The sequence below is a fragment of the Phoenix dactylifera genome, chromosome 18, assembly GCF_051530095.1.
Source record: "Phoenix dactylifera cultivar Ajwa chromosome 18, Ajwa_hap1_PhDact_Kaust_v1.1, whole genome shotgun sequence".
Taxonomy (NCBI): Eukaryota; Viridiplantae; Streptophyta; class Magnoliopsida; order Arecales; family Arecaceae; genus Phoenix; species Phoenix dactylifera.
The window spans coordinates 15,236,382-15,253,634 of record NC_143207.1 but is presented as its reverse complement, the minus strand read 5'-3'; the positions used below and the strand labels follow the sequence as shown (position 1 = coordinate 15,253,634).

The window sequence follows — 17,253 nt, the reverse complement described above, 5'->3', positions numbered from 1 at the left end:
CAAGCGTCCTTCACCCCTTCCCGGTTTTGTTTTCCACCCAAAACGCGTCTGCAGGATTAGGAGACACCCGCCTCATATGCCCAGGCTCTGGAACGAGTCTTTCCGATGTAGGACTATTGGGCCTCACACCCACTGTCACGCCCCCGCCTCTGCGAGGCACGTGAGGCACCTAGTGCCCACGTGGGGGCCACATGAGGGGGAACACGGGGCTCCCCTGCCAGATATTGTCCGGTTCTGGGGCTTCACGCAAGCGTCCTTCACCCCTTCCCGGTTTTGTTTTCCACCCAAAACGCGTCTGCAGGATTAGGAGACACCCGCCTCATATGCCCAGGCTCTGGAACGAGTCTTTCCGATGTAGGACTATTGGGCCTCACACCCTTCCCATCATCGGACAAGAGCCGTCCTCGGCTCTGATACCATTTCTAACAACCCAGGACCTCACCCAAAATGGCTAGCCAGTGATACCATATGTGATACCCAGGAAAAAAAAAAAGAAAAGGAAAAAAAAAGAGAGAGGTGGACGGGCCGGCCCGAAAAGACCGGGCCCATCCACCATATACGATCGTGCCTAGGGCACGATCGTGGGAGAAGAAACACAAAAAAAAAAAGGGAAGGGGGAGAGCGGCGGCGGCAGCGTCCGGGGAGAGGTTGGTCGCCGGAGGGGTTGATCGCCGGAGAGGAGACCGAGATCCGGCCGGCCACGGAGGAAGTTTTCTTCGGTGAAGACCTCCCGCAAACGGGAGAAAAAGCTTTGGACCCGTGCGTGTGCTCACGGATTTCCTCCTCCGATTGCTCGCCGGAAAGGCCGCCGGAGCACGCCGTCGGACCGAGGTAAGTGTGGCTTCCTTCTTTATGCTTCATTTGCTAGGATTAGGGCCTTGTTGATGGGGTGTTTGGTCGGTGAATCGTCGGAGAAGAGCCCGAAACAGGGTACCCCTGTTTCGGCCTCTCTCTTCCGGATTGTGCCGCCGCCGGCCACCGAGATTGGCCGGGATCTATGGCGGTGGGGTTGGTCAGGTTGCTGTGAGGATCGGAGAGGGATTTCTAGGGTTTTAGAGGGGATGGAGAGAGGTGGACCGAGATCTCCTACCTCGTGATCCCATCTCCCTTCTCTTCCTCTCATCGGTTGGCTGCCGGCCGGCGACGACGGTGAGGTGGTTGCTGGCGGGTGGGGGGAGCCGAGCCACCCTCAGGGTGGTCTTCCGTGGGTGAAGGGGGAGGAGGAAGGGAGGAAAGCATGCCGATTCTTGGGGGAATAAGAAGAAGAAGAAGAAGATATCTCTTCTTCCCTCCTTCTCTTGGCCGGCGATGATGTGGCTAGTGGTGGCTGTGGTGTTGTCGGGTTGGGGAAGGAAAGGGCACAGCCACCATGGCTATTACCCTTAGACCAAAGAGATTTGAAGGAGGGAGATGTACTCCCAACCATGAAGAGAGAGGAATCATTCCTTTATGTTGGTCTCTTTACCGGGACCGGCCATCATCGCCGGCGTGGCAGCGGCCACGGCTGGCGACGACGTAGGCCGGTGGTACAAGATGGGAGTCGGACTATCCCGACTGCCCTAGATCTGGGAGGATTGAGATGTTTGGGGACCTGATGATGGACCCCATAATAGATGAGAATTATGGTTTAGAATATTTAAATATTGAATAATTTAGTTTGTGAAATATAATTGATGTTGTAGAGGAAGAGTCGGCGGAGCCAGGAGGTTTTGATCAGGGAACTCAGCACCCCAGCGCGTAGGTTGCGATTCGGACTGTGTTTGAGTCAGTCTACAATTTCTGTAAGAATCCCTACATCTGAGCACTTCTATGCATATATTGATTTATCGTTGGATTTATTTACGGTTTTGATGTTATTGCTTGTGAGTTGATATGATACATATGAGACGAATTTTTATCAACATATTTTCATTATTATGTTGTTATTGTTTATGAGTTGATGCGGCACCTATGAGGCGTGCATGTTGTTTATAATGAAAATATTGAGATAAATTCATTTGGGAAGAAATAACATATTTTTTGAAAATTTATGAAAATATGTGATGTGATGGGAATGTGATTGAACATGTAAAACTAGACATGTAATATGGGTTGGACTAACCTTGTCATGAGATAGCCTCTACGAGCTTATGCGTAGGATAGCGGCCACGAGCTGATGCGTGGGATAGCCTCCACGGGCTTATGCGTGGGATAGCCTCTACGAGCTTATGCGTAGGATAGCCTCCACGGGCTTACGCGTGGGATAGCCTCTACGAGCTTATGCGTAGGATAGCCTCCGCGGGCTTACGCGTGGGATAGCTGCCACGAGCTTATGCGTGGGATTTGTGCAGTCTTGGACTGGGACATGATCTTGGTTAGTCCAACGCCATAAATGAAAAGTTTGAAAACTTTGGAATTTGAGTAATACGGGAATGGATCACATAATGTGAAAAAGGATTTGTGTATATGTACTGATTACATACATTTGTTGTTTGTTGAGCTTTTGAAATGATGAAATGATATATATATTTTGATACTTGATTATTTTATGATTTTCTTGTGTATGGCTGTTGGGATTCTTACTGGGCTGGAAAAGCTCATACTACACTTCCATTTTTTTTTCAGAGGCACTGGATTCGTAGAATCTGTCGGATGGGACAAGAAGTGAGCTCGATCTGGAGTCAGACTGCTAGATAGTTAGAAGTCAATTTATCTTTTATTTATGGACATTTGAAATTATGTAATAAATCAGTACATTGTAGCTGGATTTGATTGAATTACATCAATCTTTGATTTTGGCATTTATGGAATTATTGGAATTGTTGTTTATCTTAGGCCTTGCATGATCTTTAGGGCCTTGCTCTAGGGCTCATGCGGCCGGTCGCGTGCCGGATGAAGGATTTTAGCATGTTATAATGCGCAGCGGAAGTTAGGAATTTTAAAAATTTCTTGATAAAGTTCCTTAACATAAAACCCTTATAAGCCAAGATCACCTTAATGAAAGCAATCAAATAATATAATATAAATGCAGAAATAGAAGAATACCTCTAACGCTAATCCAATATGCAGAATTTCCACTAGGTGCCCAAGTGTTCACCCTCCAACGTTGATCCACACGAAAACTTGATTTAAGTCTTAAGCTCCAAAGACTTTGATCCTTAATGCAGAATTCTTAAAGAACTCTAATGGCTTGCTTTCCTTTCTTTCTATTTTTCTTTAACCTTCTAAAATCACTTCTAATCCTTTTGTCCTAAAGAAGACCACCTTGTCTTGGCTTAGGACACACTAGAAGCAATGCTAGAAAGAAAGAAACTAATGTAAGAAAGAAAGAAGAGAGGAGTGGGGTGGAGTTGGAATGATGAAACCCATGGAGTGCTAGCCTATTTATAATAGGTGTAGGGATGCATCTCCAAGGGATGCATCCCATCCACACATCCTTTCATGAAAAGACATCATCTAAGGGCCATATCAAATAAGAGGAGGTGCAGATCAAGTGAAGAGGTGTATCAAATGATATGTCCTTTCATGTGGTGCCATATTTTGACCAAGTCAACATCACATGCTAATCACATGTCCATCACGCCTCACCTCTTGATCTTTCATGATGATGATCCAAGGGCTCCAATGCAAGGCGCCATTCACTTGACCCATTATGTCTTCATCCAATGGTGGGATTAAGATCCAATGGTCAATTATGGTAGCCATCCTCTAACCCAATTCAATTGGGTTAAACCAACTCTCCATTATGTCTTCATCCAACGGTAGATCAAGATCTAACGGTCTAGATTGAATGATTTATTAAATCTAATCCAATTAGACTCAAACCAAGCCAATTAGGTGCCAACTCTTGGCTAACCCATATTAGAATATGATCTAATCAAATTAGATCAATTAAGAATCCGATTCGAATCCAATTCGAATCAGATTCGAATCCAATTCGAATTAGGAGCTAAGGTTTGCAACACCTGCTAGGATGTTTATCTTGCAAACATGATCTAATCCAATTAGACCCTTGATAAGTTTTCTTGTGTGTGACCCATTGGGTTCCATACTTAGCCAGCAATAGGTGTGAGTGCGAGTTGACCCAACTTGATTAGAACTCTTCTAATCGATTTAAGTCCAAACTGCGCGAACCCGAACTTAACAATTAGAATCCTTTCTAATTGGTGATCGAATTAACTCTTTAATTTGATCAAACCTATAAAACAAGATTGACGTCTAGCAACGTGTCATGTCTACCCGGAAAATATGGAATTTGGTAGAAATACCAAAAATACCCTTCAGTGGCAAGTTACCATGCAATTCAATCCTTTAATCAAACTGCATCCCAAATATGCATATGAGTATGAATATATGTCAAACTCAATTTCATATTCATATTTTTCTCAATCTTTTAATGATAATTCAAATAATGAAACATTAGAAACTCTTTCTAATTTTCATTCTACTTTGATCAAAGGTTTCCTGAATTATCATATGATTAGAATAAATAGAATGCTATCTTCTCTTACTAGAAGTGATTAATTCCTTGTTGACCTACTCATAATCTTCGTACACAATTCACCATATCCAGAAGACCTCGTACATAACTTATTGTCATGAATGAGTGTAAACCAAAATATGGGTTCATGTGCACAAGATACCATGGTGATCTCAGGTCATAGGATCAGTTGCACAACTCCCACTAAGAGAATCATCTTTTGACATGTAAGTAAGACTTCATAAGATTTCTCTTTGTAGGTCAATTCAGTGAACTCATTCCTCTAATGAGCACCCACATCTTTGTATTAGTGTCTCCACACAAATGATTGTGAGATCAATCATCCTCTGCATCGAGCATACATAAGACATGCCAGTCTTTCCGGTAATCATTGATCCCCGACTCAATGTACCAATGACTGGGAATATTTAAGATTAGGATTTTAGGATTTTAAGTCTCACTAGTATGATCTCATCATAGTCTTAAAACCATTGCCCTAAACTAAGGAGTTTATCATAAATATAATCAACAGCATATGATAAAACATAACGCCTTTATTCATATTTAAATGTCATGTACATGATTTGGACAAATCAAAAGAAAAAACCTTTCGCAATACATATTGCGATTGGCTTGTAGGGCATCTACTCTTTCAATCTCCCACTTGCACTAAAGCCAATCGCTCTTATATTTTATCCCCATACAATCGAGGTGGCGATCGAACTGCTGTTGTGGTAGAGCTTTAGTGAACGGGTCTGCTAAGTTGTTCTTTGTGTCTACTCGTTCAATGACTATGTCTTGTCTCTCGACGATCTCTCGAACGAGGTGGAAGCGTCTTAGAATGTGCTTGGATTTGTGATGAGATCTTGGTTCCTTTGCTTGAGCAACAGCTCCAGTGTTGTCACAATAAACTGAAACTGGTCCAGCAATCTCAGGAACTACTCCCAACTCAGCGATGAACTTCTTCATCCAGACAGCTTCCTTAGCGGCTTCACTTACAGCGATGTATTCTGCCTCAGTAGTTGAGTCAGCTACAGTTTGCTGCTTGGAACTCTTCCAGCTCACTGCACCACCATTTAGGGTAAAGACATACCCTGAAGTGGACTTGCTATCATCTGGATCTGATTGAAAACTAGAATCAGAAAATCCTTCTAGTTTCAACTCAGATCCTCCATAAACTAGAAAAATATCTTTAGTCCTTCTTAAGTACTTAAGAATATTTTTCACAGCTATCCAATGATTTTCTCCTGGATCAGCCTGGAATCTGCTTGTTATGCCTAAGGCATAAGCAACATCAGGCCTAGTACATAGCATAGCATACATAATTGATCCTACTGCCGAAGCATAGGGAATAGAATTCATTCTATTCCTCTCTTCAGATGTCTTAGGAGACATCTTCTTAGAGAGACGTATGCCATGACTCATAGGTAAGTAACCTCTTTTACTTCCTTCCATGCTGAATCTTTTTAGCACACGATCTATGTACTTAGACTGGGACAAGCCTAGCATCCTTTTAGATCTATCCCTATAGATCTTTATACCAAGTATATAGGATGCTTCTCCCAAGTCTTTCATGGAAAAGCTTTTTGATAGCCAAGTCTTGACCGATTGTAACATTGGAATATCATTTCCAATGATTAGTATGTCATCTACATACAATATTAAGAAGACAACGGCACTCCCACTAGTCTTCTTGTACACACATGGTTCATCCACATTTTTGATAAAACCAAACTCTTTGACTGTTGTATCAAAACGGATGTTCCAACTCCTCGATGCTTGCTTTAATCCATAAATGGATCTCTTAAGCTTGCATACTTGATTTGCTCTCCCACTTGAGACAAATCCTTCTGGCTGTGTCATGTAAACCTCTTCCTCAAGATAACCATTAAGGAAGGCGGTTTTGACATCCATCTGCCAAATTTCATAATCATAGTATGCAGCTATTGCAAGCAAAATCCGAATAGATTTAAGCATGGCAACTGGTGAAAAAGTTTCATCATAGTCAATTCCTTGCTTTTGCCTGAAACCTTTTGCCACCAATCTAGCCTTGTAGGTTTCTACTTGGCCATCTGCTCCAATCTTCTTCTTATAGACCCATTTGCAACCTATAGGGTTAACACCTTCTGGTGCATCAACCAAAGTCCATACTTGGTTGGTATACATAGAGTCTATTTCGGATTTCATAGCTTCTAACCATTTGTTAGAGTCATTACTCATGATAGCTTCCGAATAGGTCAGAGGATCATCATTTTCGATGATGTGGGCTTCATCATTCTCAATGATAAACCCATACCTCTTAGGTGCATTTCGCACTCTATCTGACCTTTGGAGAGGAGATGTGTGTTGTGGTTGTACTTCATCAATGGGTACATTTGGTTGAAGAATTTCTTGTGTTTCTATTTCTAGGTCTTGAACTTCATTAAGTTCAATTCTTCTTTCACTGCCCTTTTCTAAGATAAACTCTTTTTCTAAGAAAGTGGCATGCCTACTAACAAATACCTTTTGTTCAGTAGGGTGATAGAAGAGATATCCAATACTTTCTTTGGAATAACCTATAAATGTACATTTATCTGATCTAGCACTTAGCTTATGTCCAAAATTTCTTTTGACATATGCTTGGCAGCCCCATATTTTAAAATATTTAAGATTGGGCTTTCTACCTCTCCATATCTCATATGGAGTACTAGATACAGATTTTGAAGGTATCCTGTTTAGCACATATGTAGCAGTTTCTAAGGCATAACCCCAGAAGGAAATAGGAAGATCTGTAAAGCACATCATGGATCTTACCATATCTAATAGAGTACGATTCCTCCGTTCAGCTACACCATTTAGTTGTGGCGTATACGGAGGTGTCCATTCAGAGAGAATGCCCTTTTCTTTAAGATGATTTAAAAATTCACTAGAAAGGTATTCACCTCCTCGATCAGATCGAAGGATTTTAATACACTTTCCGGTTTGTTTTTCAACCATACTTTGATACTCTTTAAACTTATCAAAGGCTTCGTATTTATGTTTCATAAGATACACAAATCCGAACCTTGATAAATCATCAGTGAATGTGATGAAGTAAGAGTATCCACCTCTAGCTGGAGTTGTCATAGGACCACATACATCTGTATGTATAAGTCCTAATAACTCACTTGCCCTTTCTCCATGTCCAGTGAATGGAGACTTGGTCATTTTTCCCATAAGACAAGATTCACAAGTTCCTAATGATTCATAATCATAAGGATCAAAGAACTCTTCTTTGTATAACTTGTTAATTCTTGATTCACTTATGTGACCAAGTCGGCAATGCCAAAGGAGGGTATTATTCACTTCCTCTCTCTTTCTTTTATTGCTTTTATTAATATGAAAGACATTGTCATTAAGTAATAAAACTAGAAGACCATTTTCCATAATGCCATTGCAAAGATGCTTATTAGAAAAATAAATAGAGCAACCATTGCCCTTTCCATTAATTTCAAAACCTTTCTTTAACAACAAAGGAATGGAAATTACATTTCTAATAATTTTGGGCATATAATAACAATCTTCTAATTGTAGGAGCTTTCCCGAAGGCAATTCCAAGTTGTAGGTTCCAACAGCTTCAGCCTGGATGGACTCTCCTCCAGCGCCATACAGCTCGAAGTCACCTTTCTTCAAAATTTTAATTTTCTGTAGTCCATGCAAAGATTTGCAAATGTGAAAACCACAGCCGGTATCCAATACCCATGAATTTGAATTTGAAGAACTTAATGACAAGTTGGCATGTAACATAAACATACCTTTTGATGCAACTCTTGCATCGGTCTTCATACTTGCAAGAAAACTCTTGCAATTCCTTTTCCAGTGGCCAGCTTTGCCGCAATGAAAACAGGTACTTGATCCGGAGTTTTTCTTTCCTTTTTTCTTTTTGATGCTACTCTTGGGGTTCAATCGTTTCTTAGAACCCTTATTTCCCGATTTCCTCATAGAGGTGCTATTTATAAGAAGGAGTGGACCTTTATCCTTCTTAATATGCCCTTCAGCTGTTTTGAGCATATTTAACAGCTCGGGCAGGGAGGTGTTCAGCTTGTTCATGTGAAAGTTCACAACAAACTGAGAGAATGAATCAGGCAGTGATTGCAGGATCAAATCCTGACTGAGCTCACTATCCATAGCAAAACCTAATTGACTTAATCTGGTGATCAAGTCTATAACCATAAGAACATGGTTTTGCACTGGAGTTCCTTCATTCATTCTAGCACGGAACAACTGCTTAGATATCTCATACCTAGCAGTCCTGCTTTGTTCTCCATACAACTCTTTTAAATTGAGAAGTATGGATTGAGTATCCATGCCTTCATGTTGCCTCTGTAATTCATTGTTCATAGAGGCAAGTATGATACATTTGACAGTCACACTGTCATTTTTCCACATCTTATGTGTGGCAACCTCCTCTTCTGTAGCATCATCCCCTAGATCTCCAAGATCAGGGGTTTCAAGTATATAGGAAATTTTCTCCTGAGTGAGTACTATCTTTAAATTCCTCAACCAGTCCACATAGTTTGGTCCGGTCAACTTGTTGGCATCTAAGATGCCTCTTAGTGAAAGTGAAGAAGCCATTTAATAATTCTACATATGCAAAACAAAACTAATATAAGCAGACCAATCATGATGACATGTTTGCAACTAGATAAGGACTTTAATCTAATTTGTCTCCTACTATTTTTATCGAATATCATAGCCCTCTCCTATGATAAACGTGAAAATATAATTTTTCTTAGTAGGGTTGAGATCCTAATTCATCATAAAAAGCCTTGTGTTTACACAACAAACTCTTATGAGTTCAAAGGTAGGAAACTCTTTCCAATTGCATCTCATGCAATTCTCAACTTTATCTTGTCCTCTTAAAATACTTATTGCCTTGTGTTAGCACAACAAACAATAATATTTTAGTTAAGTCAAACCCTTCATTTCCATATAGTCATATTCGAATAATATTGCCCTTGTGGTTGCACAACAAGGCAATATATTAAAATATGCCATAAGCATCTTAATGCACCAAGACAGTATAACATCAGTCCCCATTGCAAGTCTTGTGTTAGCACAACAAACTAGCATGGATCTTGACATAATAATATCGAGGCATGAAGGAAGGCTATCAATAGTGTTATATCAATATTAAGCTTATCCATAATAGGCAATCAAACAATTGGCCAGGTAAGCAGGTGGGAGGCTCCCCTTACTCAGAGAGTAAGGTCCTAATTAAGTAACCACCTTTAGTGCTTTCCTTAGACACCAATTAGATTAATTGTTCTAGAATGGGTTAGTTCAAAGTTTTTCAACACTATGACTTAATATAATTTTTATTGAGGGCTTACTAGTCTCTAGCACATTCTTTAATTGTAACATACATTTAACATGTCTAAAATAAACTATTATGCATCATGGCTATCTCATAGCATGTATAAATCATAAGCAATTAATTAACATGCTTCAACATATTTTCATATGGAAAATTTCATATCATGATATTTTATTACATAACATATCATATATTAATCATACATTTCAGCATTTCTCTAAGCATATGACATTACTATCTCATAGTAAATTAATAATCATACATCATACATAATTATTTGATTGAACCAATTAAGGATGGCTCTGATACCACTTGAAGGATTTTAGCATGTTATAATGCGCAGCGGAAGTTAGGAATTTTAAAAATTTCTTGATAAAGTTCCTTAACATAAAACCCTTATAAGCCAAGATCACCTTAATGAAAGCAATCAAATAATATAATATAAATGCAGAAATAGAAGAATACCTCTAACGCTAATCCAATATGCAGAATTTCCACTAGGTGCCCAAGTGTTCACCCTCCAACGTTGATCCACACGAAAACTTGATTTAAGTCTTAAGCTCCAAAGACTTTGATCCTTAATGCAGAATTCTTAAAGAACTCTAATGGCTTGCTTTCCTTTCTTTCTATTTTTCTTTAACCTTCTAAAATCACTTCTAATCCTTTTGTCCTAAAGAAGACCACCTTGTCTTGGCTTAGGACACACTAGAAGCAATGCTAGAAAGAAAGAAACTAATGTAAGAAAGAAAGAAGAGAGGAGTGGGGTGGAGTTGGAATGATGAAACCCATGGAGTGCTAGCCTATTTATAATAGGTGTAGGGATGCATCTCCAAGGGATGCATCCCATCCACACATCCTTTCATGAAAAGACATCATCTAAGGGCCATATCAAATAAGAGGAGGTGCAGATCAAGTGAAGAGGTGTATCAAATGATATGTCCTTTCATGTGGTGCCATATTTTGACCAAGTCAACATCACATGCTAATCACATGTCCATCACGCCTCACCTCTTGATCTTTCATGATGATGATCCAAGGGCTCCAATGCAAGGCGCCATTCACTTGACCCATTATGTCTTCATCCAATGGTGGGATTAAGATCCAATGGTCAATTATGGTAGCCATCCTCTAACCCAATTCAATTGGGTTAAACCAACTCTCCATTATGTCTTCATCCAACGGTAGATCAAGATCTAACGGTCTAGATTGAATGATTTATTAAATCTAATCCAATTAGACTCAAACCAAGCCAATTAGGTGCCAACTCTTGGCTAACCCATATTAGAATATGATCTAATCAAATTAGATCAATTAAGAATCCGATTCGAATCCAATTCGAATCAGATTCGAATCCAATTCGAATTAGGAGCTAAGGTTTGCAACACCTGCTAGGATGTTTATCTTGCAAACATGATCTAATCCAATTAGACCCTTGATAAGTTTTCTTGTGTGTGACCCATTGGGTTCCATACTTAGCCAGCAATAGGTGTGAGTGCGAGTTGACCCAACTTGATTAGAACTCTTCTAATCGATTTAAGTCCAAACTGCGCGAACCCGAACTTAACAATTAGAATCCTTTCTAATTGGTGATCGAATTAACTCTTTAATTTGATCAAACCTATAAAACAAGATTGACGTCTAGCAACGTGTCATGTCTACCCGGAAAATATGGAATTTGGTAGAAATACCAAAAATACCCTTCAGTGGCAAGTTACCATGCAATTCAATCCTTTAATCAAACAATTTCATATTCATATTTTTCTCAATCTTTTAATGATAATTCAAATAATGAAACATTAGAAACTCTTTCTAATTTTCATTCTACTTTGATCAAAGGTTTCCTGAATTATCATATGATTAGAATAAATAGAATGCTATCTTCTCTTACTAGAAGTGATTAATTCCTTGTTGACCTACTCATAATCTTCGTACACAATTCACCATATCCAGAAGACCTCGTACATAACTTATTGTCATGAATGAGTGTAAACCAAAATATGGGTTCATGTGCACAAGATACCATGGTGATCTCAGGTCATAGGATCAGTTGCACAACTCCCACTAAGAGAATCATCTTTTGACATGTAAGTAAGACTTCATAAGATTTCTCTTTGTAGGTCAATTCAGTGAACTCATTCCTCTAATGAGCACCCACATCTTTGTATTAGTGTCTCCACACAAATGATTGTGAGATCAATCATCCTCTGCATCGAGCATACATAAGACATGCCAGTCTTTCCGGTAATCATTGATCCCCGACTCAATGTACCAATGACTGGGAATATTTAAGATTAGGATTTTAGGATTTTAAGTCTCACTAGTATGATCTCATCATAGTCTTAAAACCATTGCCCTAAACTAAGGAGTTTATCATAAATATAATCAACAGCATATGATAAAACATAACGCCTTTATTCATATTTAAATGTCATGTACATGATTTGGACAAATCAAAAGAAAAAACCTTTTGCAATACATATTGCGATTGGCTTGTAGGGCATCTACTCTTTCACCGGACCCGGGTGACGGGTTCGGGGCGTGACAGAGTGGTATCAGAGCTTAAGGTTAAGGTATCCTAGGATTTATGTTCAGGTGAGTATCAGTGGAGAATTATGATAGAAAAACTATCAGAGATTTGGTTTATAATCACTTGAGATTGTTACAAGAATGATATTATAATCTAAGGTTTAAGACCACTAGGGACTGTGGCCTTAGTGGCATTAAAGTTTGAGGTTTAAGATTGTTGGAAAATGTGACCAGTTGGAATCTGAGCATATGTTTAAGATCATTAGGTATTGTGACAGAAATATATCATAGCTTAAGGTTATGATTACTTGAAACATGATAATTAAATTCAGTGCTTACGGTGTAAGATCACTGGGCATTGTGATAAAATGTATGCATCGGTTTGGTTTTCGATGCATACGGAAGGAAAGTATAAATTGTCTTTGATCATGATAAGAGAGGTTTGACCTAAGATAAGTGTAGGTCAGCAATGGCATATCGAGTATACCATGTTCAGATATTATTTAAATGATTTGAAAGTTCAAATTTGATGTGGGTTTTGATGTGATCATACTTTTGGTTTTGCTGCTAATTATTAGAGTGGGATTTGTACGTTGATTTAGTATTGGAATAAGCTAAGGAGATTTCATAATATTGAAAGGAACGTTCTTCGAAGTTGAAAATGTATGTGGATTATATCTGGTGTTGGCATGTTGGATATTGCAAATAGGTCTATTTCCTATGGATGTATTTGATTATTTTGAGGCCATAGAGTATGCATATTGATGGGAGAATTCTAATTATTTGAATTCTCATGTTTGGATTGGGCTACTGGATTTTACTTATAATTGTAGCAGACTATTTGATGTGTTAATTTAAAACTCAAGCCTAGGTTTAAGATTTGAGCAGGGATCTTTTGTCATTATTGATGAAGCCACTAATAAATGTCATATTGAGTAGAGACTTCGGTCATGAGATGCTTACATGAATTATCATATATAGCATTACTGATGGATGTTAAGAATCTTGGTGAAGGAAGATCGGGAGATCGATCGAGTTAAATTCTAATCATAGTGTATTGGTTCAATGACTTCTAACCCATTGAATTTGAAATAAATTCTGTCGGAAGGAAAATCAAAGTAGATTTTCTAATTAAATTGCAAAGAGAATACAAAGAATTACCCCCTTTAAATCAAACCTAGATATTTTGGATTCTAAAAAGGTTGTGGAGATCACATAGTGACCTTAAACTTGACTAAAGGATCGGGGGTTAGTTATGGTATGTACACTCTATATAAATTGAGGACAAAAAGATCTAGAGGTTTTGCTCTAGTTCTACTTGGAAATTTGAAATTTGGAGTTTCTTAGTCTCAATGCAAAGTGATACTTTAGTCAGAAATCATTTTGTGACTTTAGAGAATTAAATGAATTAAATCAGAGAGTGCAGCGGAAGTGTGGTGGTTTGACTTATTTTGACACTGGTTAAGATCATTAATATTTGATCTAAAAGGCATTATGATGAAATACTTGAGTTAGTTTCAGGAGAATGTTGTTGATTCTATGGATCTTTTATTGTTGGAATGATGTGGGAGAAAGAAAAGAAAAATGATTATAGAATATTAAGAGCATTTGATACTAAAGATTTCTCCTATTTCTGTCAAGTCAATTATGATCTCTATGTAGAATCAAGAGAAATTAATTTCTTGGGATATAATTATGGCATTTTAATCCAAGGTTGGGAGTTTGGAATTCTTTTGAAGGATACCAAAAGAACTTACTACGTGTGGTAAATAGAAAGGATCAAGTTTTGAGATGCTATGATTTTTGTATGTCAAAATCTTGTGAGTAGGTACTCCGAGAGGGAGACTACTTGAGATCTCGGGGATGATATAACGGATGCATATTTTTAAAGTTTGAGGCTTCAAGTAAGTTAATTTCGAGGACGAAATTTTTTTTAAGGGGGAGAGTATGTGATACCCAGGAAAAAAAAAAGAAAAGGAAAAAAAAAGAGAGAGGTGGACGGGCCGGCCCGAAAAGACCGGGCCCATCCACCATATACGATCGTGCCTAGGGCACGATCGTGGGAGAAGAAACACAAAAAAAAAAAGGGAAGGGGGAGAGCGGCGGCGGCGGCGGCGGCGTCCGGGGAGAGGTTGGTCGCCGGAGGGGTTGATCGCCGGAGAGGAGACCGAGATCCGGCCGGCCACGGAGGAAGTTTTCTTCGGTGAAGACCTCCCGCAAACGGGAGAAAAAGCTTTGGACCCGTGCGTGTGCTCACGGATTTCCTCCTCCGATTGCTCGCCGGAAAGGCCGCCGGAGCACGCCGTCGGACCGAGGTAAGTGTGGCTTCCTTCTTTATGCTTCATTTGCTAGGATTAGGGCCTTGTTGATGGGGTGTTTGGTCGGTGAATCGTCGGAGAAGAGCCCGAAACAGGGTACCCCTGTTTCGGCCTCTCTCTTCCGGATTGTGCCGCCGCCGGCCACCGGGATTGGCCGGGATCTATGGCGGTGGGGTTGGTCAGGTTGCTGTGAGGATCGGAGAGGGATTTCTAGGGTTTTAGAGGGGATGGAGAGAGGTGGACCGAGATCTCCTACCTCGTGATCCCATCTCCCTTCTCTTCCTCTCATCGGTTGGCTGCCGGCCGGCGACGACGGTGAGGTGGTTGCTGGCGGGTGGGGGGAGCCGAGCCACCCTCAGGGTGGTCTTCCGTGGGTGAAGGGGGAGGAGGAAGGGAGGAAAGCATGCCGATTCTTGGGGGAATAAGAAGAAGAAGAAGAAGATATCTCTTCTTCCCTCCTTCTCTTGGCCGGCGATGATGTGGCTAGTGGTGGCTGTGGTGTTGTCGGGTTGGGGAAGGAAAGGGCACAGCCACCATGGCTATTACCCTTAGACCAAAGAGATTTGAAGGAGGGAGATGTACTCCCAACCATGAAGAGAGAGGAATCATTCCTTTATGTTGGTCTCTTTACCGGGACCGGCCATCATCGCCGGCGTGGCAGCGGCCACGGCTGGCGACGACGTAGGCCGGTGGTACAAGATGGGAGTCGGACTATCCCGACTGCCCTAGATCTGGGAGGATTGAGATGTTTGGGGACCTGATGATGGACCCCATAATAGATGAGAATTATGGTTTAGAATATTTAAATATTGAATAATTTAGTTTGTGAAATATAATTGATGTTGTAGAGGAAGAGTCGGCGGAGCCAGGAGGTTTTGATCAGGGAACTCAGCACCCCAGCGCGTAGGTTGCGATTCGGACTGTGTTTGAGTCAGTCTACAATTTCTGTAAGAATCCCTACATCTGAGCACTTCTATGCATATATTGATTTATCGTTGGATTTATTTACGGTTTTGATGTTATTGCTTGTGAGTTAATATGATACATATGAGACGAATTTTTATCAACATATTTTCATTATTATGTTGTTATTGTTTATGAGTTGATGCGGCACCTATGAGGCGTGCATGTTGTTTATAATGAAAATATTGAGATAAATTCATTTGGGAAGAAATAACATATTTTTTGAAAATTTATGAAAATATGTGATGTGATGGGAATGTGATTGAACATGTAAAACTAGACATGTAATATGGGTTGGACTAACCTTGTCATGAGATAGCCTCTACGAGCTTATGCGTAGGATAGCGGCCACGAGCTGATGCGTGGGATAGCCTCCACGGGCTTATGCGTGGGATAGCCTCTACGAGCTTATGCGTAGGATAGCCTCCACGGGCTTACGCGTGGGATAGCCTCTACGAGCTTATGCGTAGGATAGCCTCCGCGGGCTTACGCGTGGGATAGCTGCCACGAGCTTATGCGTGGGATTTGTGCAGTCTTGGACTGGGACATGATCTTGGTTAGTCCAACGCCAGAAATGAAAAGTTTGAAAACTTTGGAATTTGAGTAATACGGGAATGGATCACATAATGTGAAAAAGGATTTGTGTATATGTACTGATTACATACATTTGTTGTTTGTTGAGCTTTTGAAATGATGAAATGATATATATATTTTGATACTTGATTATTTTATGATTTTGTTGTGTATGGCTGTTGGGATTCTTACTGGGCTGGAAAAGCTCATACTACACTTCCATTTTTTTTTCAGAGGCACTGGATTCGTAGAATCTGTCGGATGGGACAAGAAGTGAGCTCGATCTGGAGTCAGACTGCTAGATAGTTAGAAGTCAATTTATCTTTTATTTATGGACATTTGAAATTATGTAATAAATCAGTACATTGTAGCTGGATTTGATTGAATTACATCAATCTTTGGTTTTGGCATATATGTGAATGTTGTACCTTTTAGGCTTTGCATGATCTTTAGGGCACCGCTCTAGGGCTCATGCGGCCGGTCGCGTGCCGGACCTGGGTGATGGGTTCGGGGCGTGACAGAGTGTCTGGCTTAGAGTGCTCAGCTTGGGAGCTTGGCCTCGACCTTGGGAGCTTGACTATAAGAGACTTGGCCATCGAGAGCTCGGCCGTCAGAGGCTCGACAATCTGGAGCTTGGCCGTAGGAGCCTCGTCCTGGGGAGCTCGACCTCGATTACTTGGCTTAGAGAGCTCAACCTAGGTTGCTTGCCTTAGGATTTTGGCTTGGGAGCTTGGCTTGAATTGCCTGGCCTATGAGCTCGGCTTGCGGTGCTCGGCATAGGAACTTGGCTTGAATTTGGTCAGTGGCCGGACATCTTGTATGCATCGCACTCATCTCTGATGGTACAAAAGGAAAACATCTAGGGACTCGCATCGTGGTCTCTACGGTTGCGTAGTCATGCAAAGAGATAGCTCAGCCTCAGGCTCAGTAGTTCGTTCTCGAGTGCTCGACCTAGGAGCTTGGTCATCAAAGTGCTTAGCATAGGAGCTCGGTCTGGTTCTAGTTGGCGATCGCGTAGCCTGTACGCATGGCACTTGTATCTCAGGTGGCACGTAAGGGCAGCTTACAGGGGTCTCCAA

General features: G+C 40.6%; 2 long non-coding RNA genes across 3 annotated transcripts; both read left to right on the top strand.

Annotated features, from left to right (window-relative positions):
• The first annotated feature begins 475 nt into the window (after positions 1-475).
• On the top strand, positions 476-2,790 carry LOC120110443 (uncharacterized). 2 transcript variants are annotated; one of them, XR_016399015.1, is made up of 3 exons: positions 476-831; positions 1,683-1,781; positions 2,605-2,790. It is a non-coding gene; the product is annotated as an uncharacterized LOC120110443 (long non-coding RNA). The 2 variants fall into 2 exon arrangements; XR_016399014.1 differs by having other exon boundaries at positions 1,683-2,790.
• An 11,631-nt stretch (positions 2,791-14,421) lies between these two features.
• Positions 14,422-16,586, top strand: LOC148699524 (uncharacterized). Its single transcript, XR_016399001.1, has 3 exons — positions 14,422-14,635; positions 15,487-15,585; positions 16,409-16,586. It is a non-coding gene; the product is annotated as an uncharacterized LOC148699524 (long non-coding RNA).
• The last annotated feature ends 667 nt before the right edge of the window (positions 16,587-17,253 follow it).